General features: G+C 47.1%; 1 long non-coding RNA gene across 1 annotated transcript in view; it reads left to right on the top strand.

Moving 5' to 3' along the window:
- Positions 1 to 329: 329 nt before the first annotated feature.
- Positions 330 to 14,609, top strand: part of LOC127593335 (uncharacterized) — a 165,992-nt gene continuing 151,712 nt past the window's right edge. Inside the window, exon 1 of the long non-coding RNA XR_007960383.1 lies at positions 330 to 341. This is a non-coding gene — a long non-coding RNA (uncharacterized LOC127593335). The remainder of the gene's footprint in view (positions 342 to 14,609) is intronic.

The raw sequence follows: 14,609 nt of genomic DNA, 5'->3' as shown, positions 1-14,609 counted from the left end.
TGTTTCAGTGGCAAAGCAGGCATGTTAGCAGCCGCTCATTTGCATGAGTCAGGACCGCCCCCCCCAAAACAGTTTTGGGAGACTTCAATAGCAGTGTGAAGTGTGTTGCAGTTCTCTGTCCTATTTGATAGTTGATTGATATCTTGGAAATTCAATGGAAAAGTGTTTTAAAGTGAGGAATAAAAGTGTAAGAATGAATGTGTGTGTAAATGGTTCCAGTAAAATTCTGTTTTTATGTTTTTAATGGTATCACTTTTGACACCTTCTGATGTCAGCCTGAGGCAAAGAACAAAAAACTTCACACTCTGGATTCGGGCTTCCAGTGTCCGTTTTTTTTGTGTGTGTTCCTTTTCACGATTTCCACATCTTTTTTCCACTCTTTCAAAAAAAGCTTTTGATGTGCGTCCAAAGGGAGAACTATCTGTGGACGTTCTCATTACTAAGCCGAATTTTCTTTCAGCAAGAAGCGGCACAATGAACGAAAGTGGCAATTTGAAGATGAGATGGGGGGTGTGGGGGGTGGGGGTAGAAGAGATGTGGACAGTCACAAAATTAATAACTCCCATCCTGTTAGGAAATGGTTCATTTTCATTCAGAACAAATGAAGTCACTTTGAATCGTCGGTCTGCAAAAAACAAACAAACAAAAAAACGCGTCAAAAATGCTGCATATGTTTTTTACATGCTTTTTTTTGGGGGGTGGCGGGGTGAGTTAGGGTTGAGGAAAGCGTTCGGGTTAAGGTTAAGGTTATGCTAACAAAAACTGCCATGTCACACACACGCAGTTAGGGTTCTTTGTATTTGTCTTGTACCTTCCTGTTTTATTTTGAAAGAACTCTTTTCCGGTCACTTACCCTTCCTCCTGTGCCAGTCTGATTGCCAACCCCGCCCTGATTGTTTTCACCCCTTACCTTGTGTTTAGAGGGGCCTTGACCTCCCTTTGTCCTGTGCCAGTGTGTGCTGTCGGAACCACAGGCATGGGCACAGGACACAGTTGAGGGGTTCGAAGTTAAAAAGATGTCGTTATGCGAGGATCAGCGACTGACAACTCAAAATGGCGAGGCTGTGGAAATAAAGCAAGGACTGGTCAGATCTGTGGGGAGAGGCTGGAGGCGCAAGGGTGAAACATTCCTGCACAGGACAAAGGGGACCATTGAAACACAAGCAAAGGTAAGGGACTTTAAATGAGGGAGGGCGTGCGTGCGGTGTTTTTTCAAAATAAAACCGGAAGTGACCAGACAAATGCAAACAACCCTCACCACGGTGTAACAGCAACCAGACCCAGAACAAGCGGAGATTCGAAACCTTTTGACTGTGAGGCAAAAAAAAAAAAGTCCTCGCCGTATTTCCCACGAGGCATCCCGACCAAACATTGTCAAGCATTTAACGAGTGGGGAGTGAGAATGTTTGTGTGTGTCTCATGACCCCCACGCAGAAAAAAAAAAAACAAACAGACGATAAAACTCTACTAACCCAGCGGCGCATCCACTGGCGATTACGCGGGCAATTACGCTACCTGTGCAATCATTCCTAACCCCTCCCACCACCTCCACCCCCGCAAAGCCCATCCTAAAAAAAAAAAAAGAGCTGTGGCAAGACGTTCTGGTGCTTTTTGCTATCAGACATTCAGAGAACACGGAGTCAGATTTTTTTTTCTTCTTTTCTTTCCCCTCCCACTGCACAGTGGCACTAAATCACCTCTAATGGGCTTGTGGAGGGAGCATACTCTGTATCACTGTATCAATCACTCACTCTCCTTTCCTTGCCGCATGCACGCCGCCGCCGCTCAGCCGCTTTAATGAGCCGTTATGACTGCCATCAGACGGCGCTCCCGCCCACCCCACCTGCCGAGCGAAACCCCACAGCAGGGGGCGCTCGCGTGCACAAACGAGCGTGAACCTACTCTCACGCTGACATGCGATGGTCTGCGGTAGAAGTCATCGCTTGGCCACGGTCAACCCTCAGCCCCAGTGAAAATAAAGCAAATGGACTGAACTTTTTCCCGTTGAAATGGCCCCCTCTCACCCCCCCCCCCAAAAAATCTATTTCAATGCTCCTTGTGAGTGTTGTCATTTTGTCATTCGGTTTTTGACTGTGTGGACCGTTCAGCCAACATCTGAAAGTGCATCAGCGACATTTAATGTATTTGATTTTTTTTATATACATTGCGATAAAATAGTTACTTGGCCCCACGATGCCACAAGTTGGCGGCAAATCAATGTCTTTACATTAGACGGGGCTTTGGCCTCAGCACAATAGGCACAAATAGGTCAGGCTAAATTGAGAAGTTGACCAACCACAAAATCATCAAATGTTGATGAGACTATTATTATTTTTAAAGGACTTTCGCATTCGGGCGAAAGGGTGAAACTTGGGTCATTTTTTTTCACCGACCGAGTCTGGGACGTAACCCCGTGATGAAGGTCTGTCTACTGTTAGTGAATTTGTGACTAGTTGAATAATCGCGGGTTCACCGGACTGCTCAATGCCGGCCCACCAGACTGTGAGCGGGGACTCGGGTAATTGCATTGCGCGGCCATCTCGCTGGCTCCCTGCACCCATCTGTCTCTTCAATATCCAGCTAAGCACTCTTGACCTTGAAGTATCCCTGACAGCTCCGAGTCGCATCCACGCCAACACATCTGTGGCTGACTTTCCCCTCAAATGTCAGCGAGAGAGGGGGTGAACATATGAGGGGGTAGGGGGGGGGGGGATGAGGGGCTTGGAGCGGTTGGCGGCGTGGGGAGGAAGCAGGAAGGTGGCGAATGTTGCCTCGGAGACAAAAAGGTGAAGAGGAGAATGTGATGGATGGAGTGCTCAGCAAAGCCAAGTGAATCAGACAGACATCGTCAAGGTCACGCGTGGTTCGATTCATTTCGGTTGTGTGATTTACAAAAAAGGGTTGTCCACGTGGAGTTCCTCAGAGCACCGTTTCCCGACCTTTGTACTTGGCTCCAGAGATTGGACGAGTTTTGCGTGGATCAAACGTTGGTTCTGAATTTTGTTGTTTCGGCAACAGTCACTGCACTGATTTGAGCCCAAAGCTGAAGATGCAAAAATGTCTTTTCAGTGCCTCTCGGCGTCTCCTCCGAGAAATCCTTCATGCCTTCGGGCCAAAAATAACACAAAAATCTTTGCCTCCCAGCTGCAGCATTTCATCTTTTCGTCATCATAAATGTTTGGATACGCTCAGCTGTGTTTTGTTTCCTTGACGGCAAGCTTGGAGGAAACATCGCGGAACCAGACCTGGGCTGAGTCAATCTGGCTAATTTTGTTGATTGGCAACGCACTTGGAATAAAACTGTGCCTGTGAGCGCCGGAGCTAACGTTAGCATCAGGCTAGTAGTGTGATTACTCTAATAGTCGGTTGAAGCTAGCCATTTTTTAGCTTGGTTGTCTCTGCGCTCATTCCGTCGTGACCTGCAAGCAAGACTGAATCCGTCTCACTTCCCAAGAAAAACCAAATCCGCCATCTTTGTCATGGTTTTTGTCGCTCTGTGTTGCAGAGAAGCAACTTTAGCTTGCCATTTCCACTGTTACCTTTTCTTGCCTTGGATGTGTTTGCGTTGCTCATTTTTTCCATGATCAAGCCTTTTGACCTTTTCTTATTTGGACTCCTTCCCTGTCCACGATATTGCGCCATCCTAATTCGGCACCCTAACCTACAGTTGCCGCCCAAACCCTGGTCAAATCCCACAACCAGACTTGAAATGAAGTTCATCATCTTCCGTACCGCTTGATCCTCACTAGGGTCGCGGGGGGTGCTGGAGCCCATCCCAGCCGTCTCCGGGCAGTAGGCGGGGGACACCCTGAATCGGTTGCCAGCCAATCGCAGGGCTCACAGAAACAAACAACCATTCGCACTCACACTCACACCTAGGGACAATTTAGAGTGTTCAGTCAGCCTGCCGCGCATGTTTTTGGAATCTGGGAGGAAACCGGAGCACCCGGAGAAAACCCACGCAGGCCCGGGGAGAACATGCAAACTCCACACAGGGAGGCCGGAGCTGGAATCGAACCCGGTACCTCTGCCAGACTTGAAATCTGACATCAAAATCTTGACTTGAGACTCTATAGAGGGCGGCCCGGTAGTCCAGTGGTTAGCACGTCGGCTTCACAGTGCAGTGGTACCGGGTTCGATTCCAGCTCCGGCCTCCCTGTGTGGAGTTTGCATGTTCTCCCCGGGCCTGCGTGGGTTTTCTCCGGGTGCTCCGGTTTCCTCCCACATTCCAAAAACATGCATGCCAGGCTTATTGGACGCTCTAAATTGTCCCTCGGTGTGATTGTGAGTGTGGATGGTTGTTCGTCTCTGTGTGCCCTGCGATTGGCTGGCAACTGATCCAGGGTGTCCCCCGCCTACTGCCCGAAGACGGCTGGGATAGGCTCCAGCACCCCCCGCGACCCTAGTGAGGATTAAGCGGTTCAGAAAATGGATGGATGGATGGATGGAGACTCTATAGCTTGAAACCATAACACGGTCTTTAATCACTTACTTGAAACCTTACGACCGGGCGAGAAACAAAGTGCCCGCCTTAGCATTCGCGCAGCCACTGGGGTACTTTTAAAGAGACGTTGACAAACAAGGTGTTTTTTTCAGCCACCTGGGAGACAGGGAGTGCGCCGCCCTTGCGAAGCAACCCCTGCTATCCCCCCGCCCCCATCCCAAGCCGCCAGTCAGTAATTTACGGCCTCCTCCGAGTTGTACGCGCGGACGCATGCCTGACTGCTATCAAGCACAAGCGTGTTTCAGGTGTACAGGACAATCCTGCGCTTATCTTCATTGATTTATAAAGGATGATTCAGGTGATGGATGGTCTTGGCTCAAGCTGCACACTCTGTAATTGCTTCCGGATGCCGAGCAACCCAAGCAAAGCATCGAGCACGGCGGCGAGTAGAAACCCTCATTTGAAACCCTAACCTTTTGTCTTAAAGCCCTAACAATTATTTGGAACCGCAACGCCGATGCTAAAAGCCCTCGAGTGTCACGTTGGCGTGGCTGCGGTCCGGTATGTGCGCCTTGCCCGCCCTCCCCCACGAGTGCGGCGGTTAATGGCGGTCCCGTACAAGTGCAAATAAGGTGCTGAGTCATCGGGGAGCTATTACTGCGCTCGCTTTCTCGTCCGGGTGACTTTGACACTCGCCGGGAGAATGTTGACATGTACTCAACAGAATGAGGACACGCGGGTGAATGCATCTCTTGTGGAAAACACTGCATGTGTGTGTATGTGTGTGCCTCCGCTGTCTTGAAACGCTAATTTGAAACCTTAACCGCAGTGTGAAACCCTCGTTTGAAATCCTAACCTTCGTGTGAAACGCTAACCCAGGCTTAAAACCGTAATCCTGTCTTCAAGACCTCATTTGAATCCCTAACACTATTTTAAGACCCAATTATGAGACCCTAACCGAATCTCTAAAACCTGATTTGAAAACCTAACCCTGGTTTGAAGTCCAATGCCCATTCCCAAAATGAACTTTAACCGAAATTTGCAACCCCACTTTGAAACCCAAACTGTAATGTGAAAGATGAAGCGAGGCTTCAAACCCCAAATTCAAACCGTAATTCAAATTTGAAAACCCTAACCCTGGTTTGAAGCATGAATCATAATTTGTGAGGTTTGAATTTGAAACCTGAACTTTAATATGCAATCCTAGCCCTATTTTGAGACCCTAATTTGAAACACAATTCTCTGTGTGAAACACTAATCTCATTTCAAATCGTACCACCATCTTGAATCCCTATTCCGAGCCACTTCATGATAACGTTGAAACCCCAAACCGCCTCAAAATCTCATTGTGGACACTTTCTCCTTCAAAATGGGCTTGATTATTTCGTTTTTTTTTTTCCCTTCCCTGCTTCTGATGATGACTGATGACGACTTAAAAAAAATACAAGGTGAATTCATCATCGGCTCTTAACGCTGACTGATGCGCTGTTCTTGTGGCCTAATGAAGAGCTGCAGCCGGCGGGGAGGCCGCCGCTAATTAGTCACGTGGACAAGTCGCCCCATCCCACGCGGGCGAATGGAGAAACATTCTTTAGTGTCAAAGGTAACGGCGCTTCGCTCCTGTCTCGTGCGCGTGTGTGGATTTTTCTTCTTTTTTTGTGTGTATGTGCGTATGCGGTCTTGACAAGTGCGCTGGTAGAGGTCGCCGCGGGTGTCGGGATGTCAGTCACGGCGTCCATCCGTCAGCCTCTAGGATGAGGGCAAGACGAGCAGGAGGGTGGGGGGGGGGCGCGGTGTAAGAGGTCAGGTGCGCGCAGAGCTAATTCGCAGTCTCGGCCATGTTTGCTCTGCATCTGATCACTGTACGGTATATCCCTACTGTACCTGGTTCTATGTAGCGTACGCTGGTGCCTTGCCATCTCAAAGCGCCTTTTCCCATTGAAACGAATGGGAATGTCATTAATCCGTTTCAGCCTTCTCCCCCCCACAAAAAAAAATACCATCAAAATAATATTGAAAAGAAAATTTGCACTCTTGTAATTAAATAGACTTGGATACTTACATAATAATTACATAATAATAATAATAATTAAATGATGTGAAGGTAAATTGTAAATAGTACTGCGATTTATCCATTTGTGTTCATATTGTATTTAATTGAAAGATGTTTGTTGTTGTTTTTTTTTTTCTCTTCTTCTTTCTACATACATTCTTGCTGCTGGAGGCTGTAAATTTCCCCATTGTGGGACAAATAAAGGATATCTTATCTTATCTTTTTATCTTATACAGTTTTTGTTGCACAGCATGAAAATGCTGCTCATTTTTTCCCTTTCATGTACAGTGTAATACAATTTTATCTTCTATAATATGATCTGCTGTGCTTCTCTTTCAAATTCTACTATTTATATTTTTATAGTCATTTCGGAAAACAGGAGTCATTTGGTGACGAGTGGAAGTTTGACATTTGATCGAATGGCCTTGACGTGGGATCTTTCAAAGGTCAATCCTTGGCCCCCTTTTGTTCATGATATGTAGCGATGTTTCTCAGCACTTAATTGCTTCTATAGGCCAATATTTGTTGTTGTTGTTTTTGCTTTGAATGATTGCAGTCGAGAGCGACCAAGCTGTACAATCAGTGTGTTGCAGTGTTTTTTCCTCCCTGTAACCGCGCCTTCTTGTCTCAGCGAAACAGACGGACAAATGACGACAGAAGCATCGGATGTGACCGTGACGAGTTTTTTTTTTTGGTGCAGTTTTGGGGCACTAACTGCGCCGTGAGTGCTCTTCGTACAAAGACAATTCGAATGAGGGGACAGAGCCATTTTGTGAGCTTCATTTGGCCCCTGGGGAGACGCTCTCCCACTTAAGTCTTTCAAGGATGGGCAATCTCAACCCGACATTAGCCGAGCAGAACGTCTCTGGCGACCGTGTGTCCCTTAGTCCGTAGATCCATCCTTTGGTTTTTATCCATCTGATAATTTTGCCTCCGGGCGGCCCGGTAGTCCAGTGGTTAGCACGTTGGTTTCACAGTGCGGAGGTACCGGGTTCGATTCCAGCTCCGGCCTCCCTGTGTGGAGTTTGCATGTTCTCCCCGGGCCTGCGTGGGTTTTCTCCGGGTGCTCCGGTTTCCTCCCACATTCCAAAAACATGCATGGCGGGCTGATTGAACACTCTGAAATGTCCCTAAGTGTGAGTGCGAATGGTTGTTCGTTTCTGTGTGCCCTGCGATTGGCTGGCAACCGATTCAGGGTGTCCCCCGCCTACTGCCCGAAGACGGCTGGGATAGGCTCCAGCACCCCCCGCGACCCTAGTGAGGATCAAGCGGCTCGGAAGATGAATGAATGAATTTTTCCTCCCTTACATTTGTTTTATTGTCCACCTTGAAGTTTACACTTGGCGTTATTTATGAAGAATGACGGGCACCCTACTGGGCGACCGACCGCTCGGCGGCCGCTGATCTAGCGGCCCTTCAACATTCCAATTAAAATCCGAGCCGAGTTAAGATGTTTCGGAGGCTCGAGCGGCACCCCAACGTTTGAAAAGGGGTGCTGTCATTTCACACACGGCAAAGTTTGCTGAATGGAGTCTTGCGAGAGGCAAGTCTCCAGCGCCGCACTATTAGCCAAAAGCTTTGCCGCGGATTAGACGCAAGACACAAGCTTTCATTCCTCCGCTAAGTCCGCGTGTGAATAATTTAGGCAGATGGCTCCCCCTTAAAGCCCGGCAAATGTTTTATTTGGATGTTTTGCTGTCAAAAGTCATCTGGTAGCCCCGTGCTGCTGCGAGCACATCAAATGAAGAATCATTCTGAAAAACAAACCGTACAAGTGTGTGTGTGTGTGTGTGTGTGTGTGTGTGTGAGATGCGTGTGGTTTGCTGTCACTGATAATTAGTTCTCCTCCGGACCGAGACTGTCCCGCACTCACGGAATGATTGCTTTCCACTTCATCAAAGCCTCACTCGGCTTTTTTTTCTTTGCTGTCATCGTTCTCCAAATAATTGCCCGCAAATTCACACCAAAATGGGAAAGTCTCGTTTAGATGTCAGGGAAGGTGACGTCAATCTACTGACTTTGATCGACACAAAAAGTTAATCCCGCCACCGGCACGACGGGCTGTTTAAGGTCCGGCGTACAGAATTTGACGCGAGTGCGAGATGCTATCATGTTGAATATTTACATGCCATGTCATAGTTGCCTACTCAAAGGTATTATGTACGTGCCATCCGTGTACATGTTCATGTTCCATACAGCCCAGTTCGTGTCATGATCGCATTCTGTTAGTGTCCAGCAGGTGGCAGAGGCGTTCCCGGTTATCCTGCTGCGCATCACAATTTAAATTTTTTTTTTTTTGTCTTTCTCGTACTTTCTTTCCAAGCTATTTTCATTCGTGTCATTTCTTTGCCATTGTATTTTCGCTTTGTATTTTCTTCGCCTTCTTCCCGACCTTGTTGTCCGGGTTCATTGTTTGTACTTTGTCGGCCTTGCGCCTACTTTTTGCGAGATTCAAATGCAATGTTTCCATACAAGCGGCCCGGTAGTCCAGTGGTTAGCACGTCGGCTTCACAGTGCAGAGGTACCGGGTTCGATTCCAACTCCCTGTGTGGAGTTTGCATGTTCTCCCCGGGCCTGCGTGGGTTTTCTCCGGGTGCTCCGGTTTCCTCCCACATTCCAAAAATATGCATGGCAGGCTGATTGAACACTCTAAATTGTCCCTACGTGTGAGTGTGAGCGTGGATGGTTGTTCGTCTATGTGTGCCCTGCGATTGGCTGGCAACCGATTCAGGGGGTCCCCCACCTACTGCCCGGAGACGGCTGGGTTGGGCTCCAGCACCCCCCGCGACCCTAGTGAGGATCACGCGGTACAGAAGATGGATGGATGGATGGATGTTTCCATACGTCTCTTATATCGTCATTTTCATCTTATGTCATTTTCCAAGGATGATATTGCACCATTTTGGTCATATTAATATTGAGTTTTTACACCAAGTCAGACTTTTTTGTTGTTGTACTCGTGTTGTGTTAACTTGTCCTCGCTAAAGACTGTCGCGATCATCAAGTGGAATTATTTACGCCTGTCGTTCACATCTAATACCCCTGACGCCTCGCAGCTCTCGTCCCCAGAAGCGCTCGCTCTTTGTCGCCTACACGCACGCACACACACCAACACAGAAGGGATTGTGAAGTGAATCTGCATGCTGGCTTCATCCCTTTCACGCTGCCTGGCGCCCACTCTCTCTCTCTCTCTCTCTCTCTCCCCCTCATACGCACACAAGCGCCCATGACAGGTGCACAAACTATCTCTCGTGTCGATCTAATCTTTGTCACTCCGTCTTGTCCTGTAAGATGTCCCGAAAATAAAGGCGAGAAAATCCGACTAGAACAACCGAACCCCTACATTGGTTTAATAAGGCACTTTAACCCTTTCATGCACCCTGTAACCCGATAACGTGACGAGCTGTCCGCTGCAGTAACCGCTGGCCCCGAAAGGGTTAAACGCTGACTGCCTTGAACACAATTTTGAATGTTATGAGGGTGTGCGCACTTGTGCAAAGCACAAACCGCACCGTCGCAGTTGTATGCTCCCAATCGGGCCGCGCGGGTTTTGAAGTCACGTTCATGGTGGAAAAAAAAAATTCCCGCAAATTTTTTTTACGTTGAAAAAAACCCACATTTTTGCTAAGCGGTGTGTACGATTTTTATTGCTGGGTGTCAGGTGAAGGTAGGGGGGGGGTAGTGAGTGGGCGAGCGGGATAAAGGTCGCGCTGTCAAGACTCGATGAGCACGACAGCGCGTGCGTGCAACCGCTTTCGTACGCAAAAATCTCAAACGCGGCGATACGGCGGCACACCCGCGGCCATTGCTACGGCCGTGGCTCGTCTAATTGTGTGCCTTGGCCGATATGCTAATAGCGACTTTTGATTGACACCGTCAAGACGTTGTTGAATGTTTTTTATTAATATTATTATTTTTTTAATTCAACAAGAGAGTCCAATGTAGGCATTTTTAATCATACTTTCTTTGCATAAATGTCGCTGGAGGGTCGGAATCATTTTTTCGGGTACTGTAATTAAAATGGGAAAAAACAAATTCTTGTTGATTGAAGTTCTCGGGGCTATTTTTGTACACTTTGGTTAATTATTTGTAGAAAAAAAAAATAATAGACCTACAGGAGGACTGACCAATAGTACGGATTGCTCAAAGCTATCTGTGTTGCATTGGTCCATGCGACTTGTCGCCTTATTCGCGCTCCGCGTTCTTATTTTAGTCCATGATGGAGCACTGTGTCAAATGCGCCGAGGCCATCCAAAATGTCGCACGGGCAGGATTCAAGTCGACGCCTGCCAACTCATTACACGCCGGCGTTCATTTTCACTAGTTGCGCGTAAAGTTAAACAAGAAGGGGGGCTGATTCAAATGCAAGACTCATATTGGTTTTGGCCACGCCAAGCGCGTTAGATAAATGCGAGCACATCTGTTTCTGTCGGCTTTGGGCTTGTGTCCTCAGGCTGCCGGAATGATGAAATGGCGTCCGCGAGAGGCTGCGGTGAGTAATAGAAGCTTTGAAGGCACTTTGGGGCGGGAGATGAAACAGGTAATAAGAGTGCGAATTTGTCACAATTATTCTTTTTTTTTTTTTTTTGGTCACACGGTATCATCGGCTTGAGAGCGGCGGCGTCGCAATATCCGGAAATGTAGCGGGGCCCTGCTTACTAGCTTCATCGACAGAAAGTTTTCGGCTTTGTTACGTTTGTGGAAGGGCCCGATGATTGTTGTCTGTCCCCCGCGTTCGAAAGTCCGATCGAGTTTCTCCTCGGGACCTTTCTGAGCTCATGTCGTCTTAAAAGATGGTTTGTTCATAATCATGATTACTAAATTTCCAAGCGGGAAGTCTGCATGGGACTCCAAAAAAAAAAAAAAAAGCGAAAATAAAATATTGATGCGTTACTGTGATGTGCGACTAAAGAGGGGAAGTTCTTTGGATGAAATCAGTCAGCGTTATTAAAAATGAATGAGCTTTTTTTTTTTTTTTAATACTCTCATTTCAAGCATTGCAGCAGCTGATTTTTTTTTTTTACATTTTTCACCCTGCTTTTTCTCTTCGATGACTCGGCACGTCTCTGCGCAACACAATGACAACACGGTGGCAGCCGTTCAAGAGAGGAGCGCCTTTTTAATCACCGAGTGCTTTTGTTGGGCTGCGGAGAATTTTTTTTTTTTTTTTTTTTTTTTGCGCTTGTAAAAAAATGGCTGCATTTTGTTCTTGGGACAAAAGTATGTGCACGCAGCTCTTTAACCACATCCTGATATCCGTAGATGTCTTTTCTTCACTTTCTACTTCTCGTTGTTGTTGTTGTCGGATGACTTCATCCCAGAACGGCTGGCCTTTGCTTTTTTTTTTTTTTTTTTTTTTTAACGCGTGGACGCCTTCATTTTCTCCGGCGGAGAGAGACCAAAATGCGAGAGGGCGCGGGGCGCTGGGCGGAAAAGGCCGCGTGAGGAAATGGGAAGTAGCGGAGTGGAAAGGTGGCGGGCGTGAAGCTTTTGAAAGCGCCACCGTAAACAGAGCTGACCTGGAAAGTCTCGCTTGAGCCACGAATGAGCTTGACGGAAGCCTTTTTACAGAGCTCCTCGGCGGATTAAGCGCTGCTTTTGCTGGCTCTCACACTTCTTTGTGCTCGTTTTGGGCGACTGATGTGCTCATCGTGAGCGTGTGTGTGTGTGTGTGTGTGTCTGTGTTGCCATGTACAGGTTTTCAGAACCAGTCCTGCTTGGCCCATGTCGTTTCACTCATTCACTCCCAAAGACGGTTTTAAACGTCTTTTCAGACTTGGTCCAGAATTGGCTTGTTCTGAATGAGTTAAGGGATATTAGCAAAGGGCACTCTTAAAGTTTTTTAAAAAATAATAAATAAATAAATAAATCAGTGCCACGATCACCAGATCAGGTCCTTAAAAACCAAGAAAAAAAAAATAAGAATGTGAAATGATCCGTCAAAATGCTGTAAAACTGCGGGCACCGGTTGACTGAATTAGCGTCATCGGTCTGTATGATGCGTTTTGTGTGATGACAATGACATCACAAGATAAATTCTTGATTGTTTAATACAACTCCGTTACGAAAACCAGGAGGACTCTTTCCAGGTCTTTTCAGTTCACAAGTGTCGTGTTGACATTTCCTTCCTTGCTTAATCCCCCCCCCCCCCCCCCACAACCCCCTGCATCCCTGAGCCACAACACAAAACGCGCTCTTTATTTTCCTTCATTTTCTTTTCAAGCGCCGCATTGAAGTGACTAGTGCATCGGTCAAGGCTTGTTTGTTGACGACGAGCCGCGGCGATTTGTCGTGGCATTGTGCTGCCGCAATGATGCCGTCGCCCGGCTGAAGAATGGGAAAGTGCAGCTAAAAAATAAAAAAAAATACGCAACTCATGGCACCGTTGATTGAACCTTGTCATTGGCTAAGCGCAGAGGCTGAAACCTCGCCGGGAATCCGAGCAGGGGGGAAAAAAACAACCTCAATTATCTTTATAAAACGCACAATTGGGATTGAAGGGTGATATGTTTCTTTCTCCAAGATCTCCTTGGGAAATGTTTAGACGGCGCCGTGTCTCGATACGACCTTAAAAGTTGGCACCCCAAGTGCATGGAAACTGAGCACAATGGAAACAATTCAAACTTCTGCGAACCTTCCAAGGTGTTCTTTTGTCTGTAGTTATTCCATAGAAAAATCGACAAAAATCCAAAGGCAAAAGTAGCTCAACGGTTTGCTACTCACAATTTCGAATTTTACGCCAAAAAGGGCTCCTGGTCTTATATTCTGGTAGATTTCGTAGTGTTCGATAAACGCAAACCAAACTATGCTTCTGTAAAAGTCCATACTCCCAAATGATGAGAATTATTTGCCGACTTCGTAGGTTAATCCGTCGTCTTTTGTTGTTGGTGTTGAACAAGAACTGGAAAGCGCCAAAGTACCTGAACAATAACGATCGTTTATTTCTGTGCCTGAAGACCCACCGACGGTCGGCTTCCAAAAAGTCGACGCATCCGATTTTTTATTTTATTTTTTGCCCTCACCAACGATTGACGATACAAATAGAAAAAGTTTATCTCTCTTCACCGTTTTTTTTTTTTCCTGTGCCGGAAAAGGTCAGGATACAATGAAGACATTTCTGGACGTCCAAAACTCCCACCAAGACCTCTTGCAGCTTTTCAGATGTTTGGCGCTAAGAACAAAAAACAAAAAGGAGCACGTGCAGCAGCGACAGTTTACAAATCAAGATTCTTATCCGAGTCTTTCATTATAAAACGGAGCACAGGGAACAAAACCCCCCCAAAAATCGAAGGAGACGATGCCGGCGGCAGCGGAGAGTAGGCACGACGTGACAACAGAACAAAAAAAAAACCCGCGAGAAGGTCCGGCCTGTGGCCAGATGCGCGACGGGGAATGTGAGCGCTGTCAACGCCGCGGCGGGAAGACAAAGCCGGCAGACGCCAGATGACAGCTCGCATTTGCTCCCATTAATGTGAGATTGTCAATGGAAATAATAAACAATGAACCTGATTCAGTCGGAGAAAAGAGCACGGCGTTTCGACCTGAACTTTATCTTTTTGTGGGAAAAGGATGGCGTTCGCTGGAAGGGGGAGGGAAGTGAATTTCCATTGATTGCAATGCAGCTTTGCGAAAAGGGGCGGGCCTCGTTTTCCGCGAATGGAGATAACGAAGACTGTGACGTTTTCAAGCGGTGATCTCCAAGATGAGATATTCAAAAGGAGTTTATTTCCACGCCAGGGGTAAAAGCAAGTTGCAAAACATAAGGTTTTGTTACATACGAGGGTGGTGGGTCCAACCTTGCAAACAGCGCTGTTAGCCGCACGGTAAGCTTAGGCCACACGACCGATAAATCGGGCCCGACCGAACGTGAATCCGATTCCCTCCGAAACAAGCGGTCTTGATGATTGGATCAATCGAACGATTTCGGTGTTGTTAAGAATGATTTCCCCCACCACCAACCCATCATCTGCTTGGAAATATACCGGCAACAAATCATAAATGCTAACCGTGTTCAATATTTACAATCGCACCTTCAACACGCTATGTCTGATCTACAGATATTAACTCGGTACGTAAGATAAAACCGCAAGCATTCTTAAAAAGAGGCGGGCC

This window comes from Hippocampus zosterae, chromosome 20 (assembly GCF_025434085.1).
Source record: "Hippocampus zosterae strain Florida chromosome 20, ASM2543408v3, whole genome shotgun sequence".
Lineage (NCBI taxonomy): Eukaryota > Metazoa > Chordata > Actinopteri > Syngnathiformes > Syngnathidae > Hippocampus > Hippocampus zosterae.
This window is presented reverse-complemented; position numbering and strand designations above follow the sequence as displayed.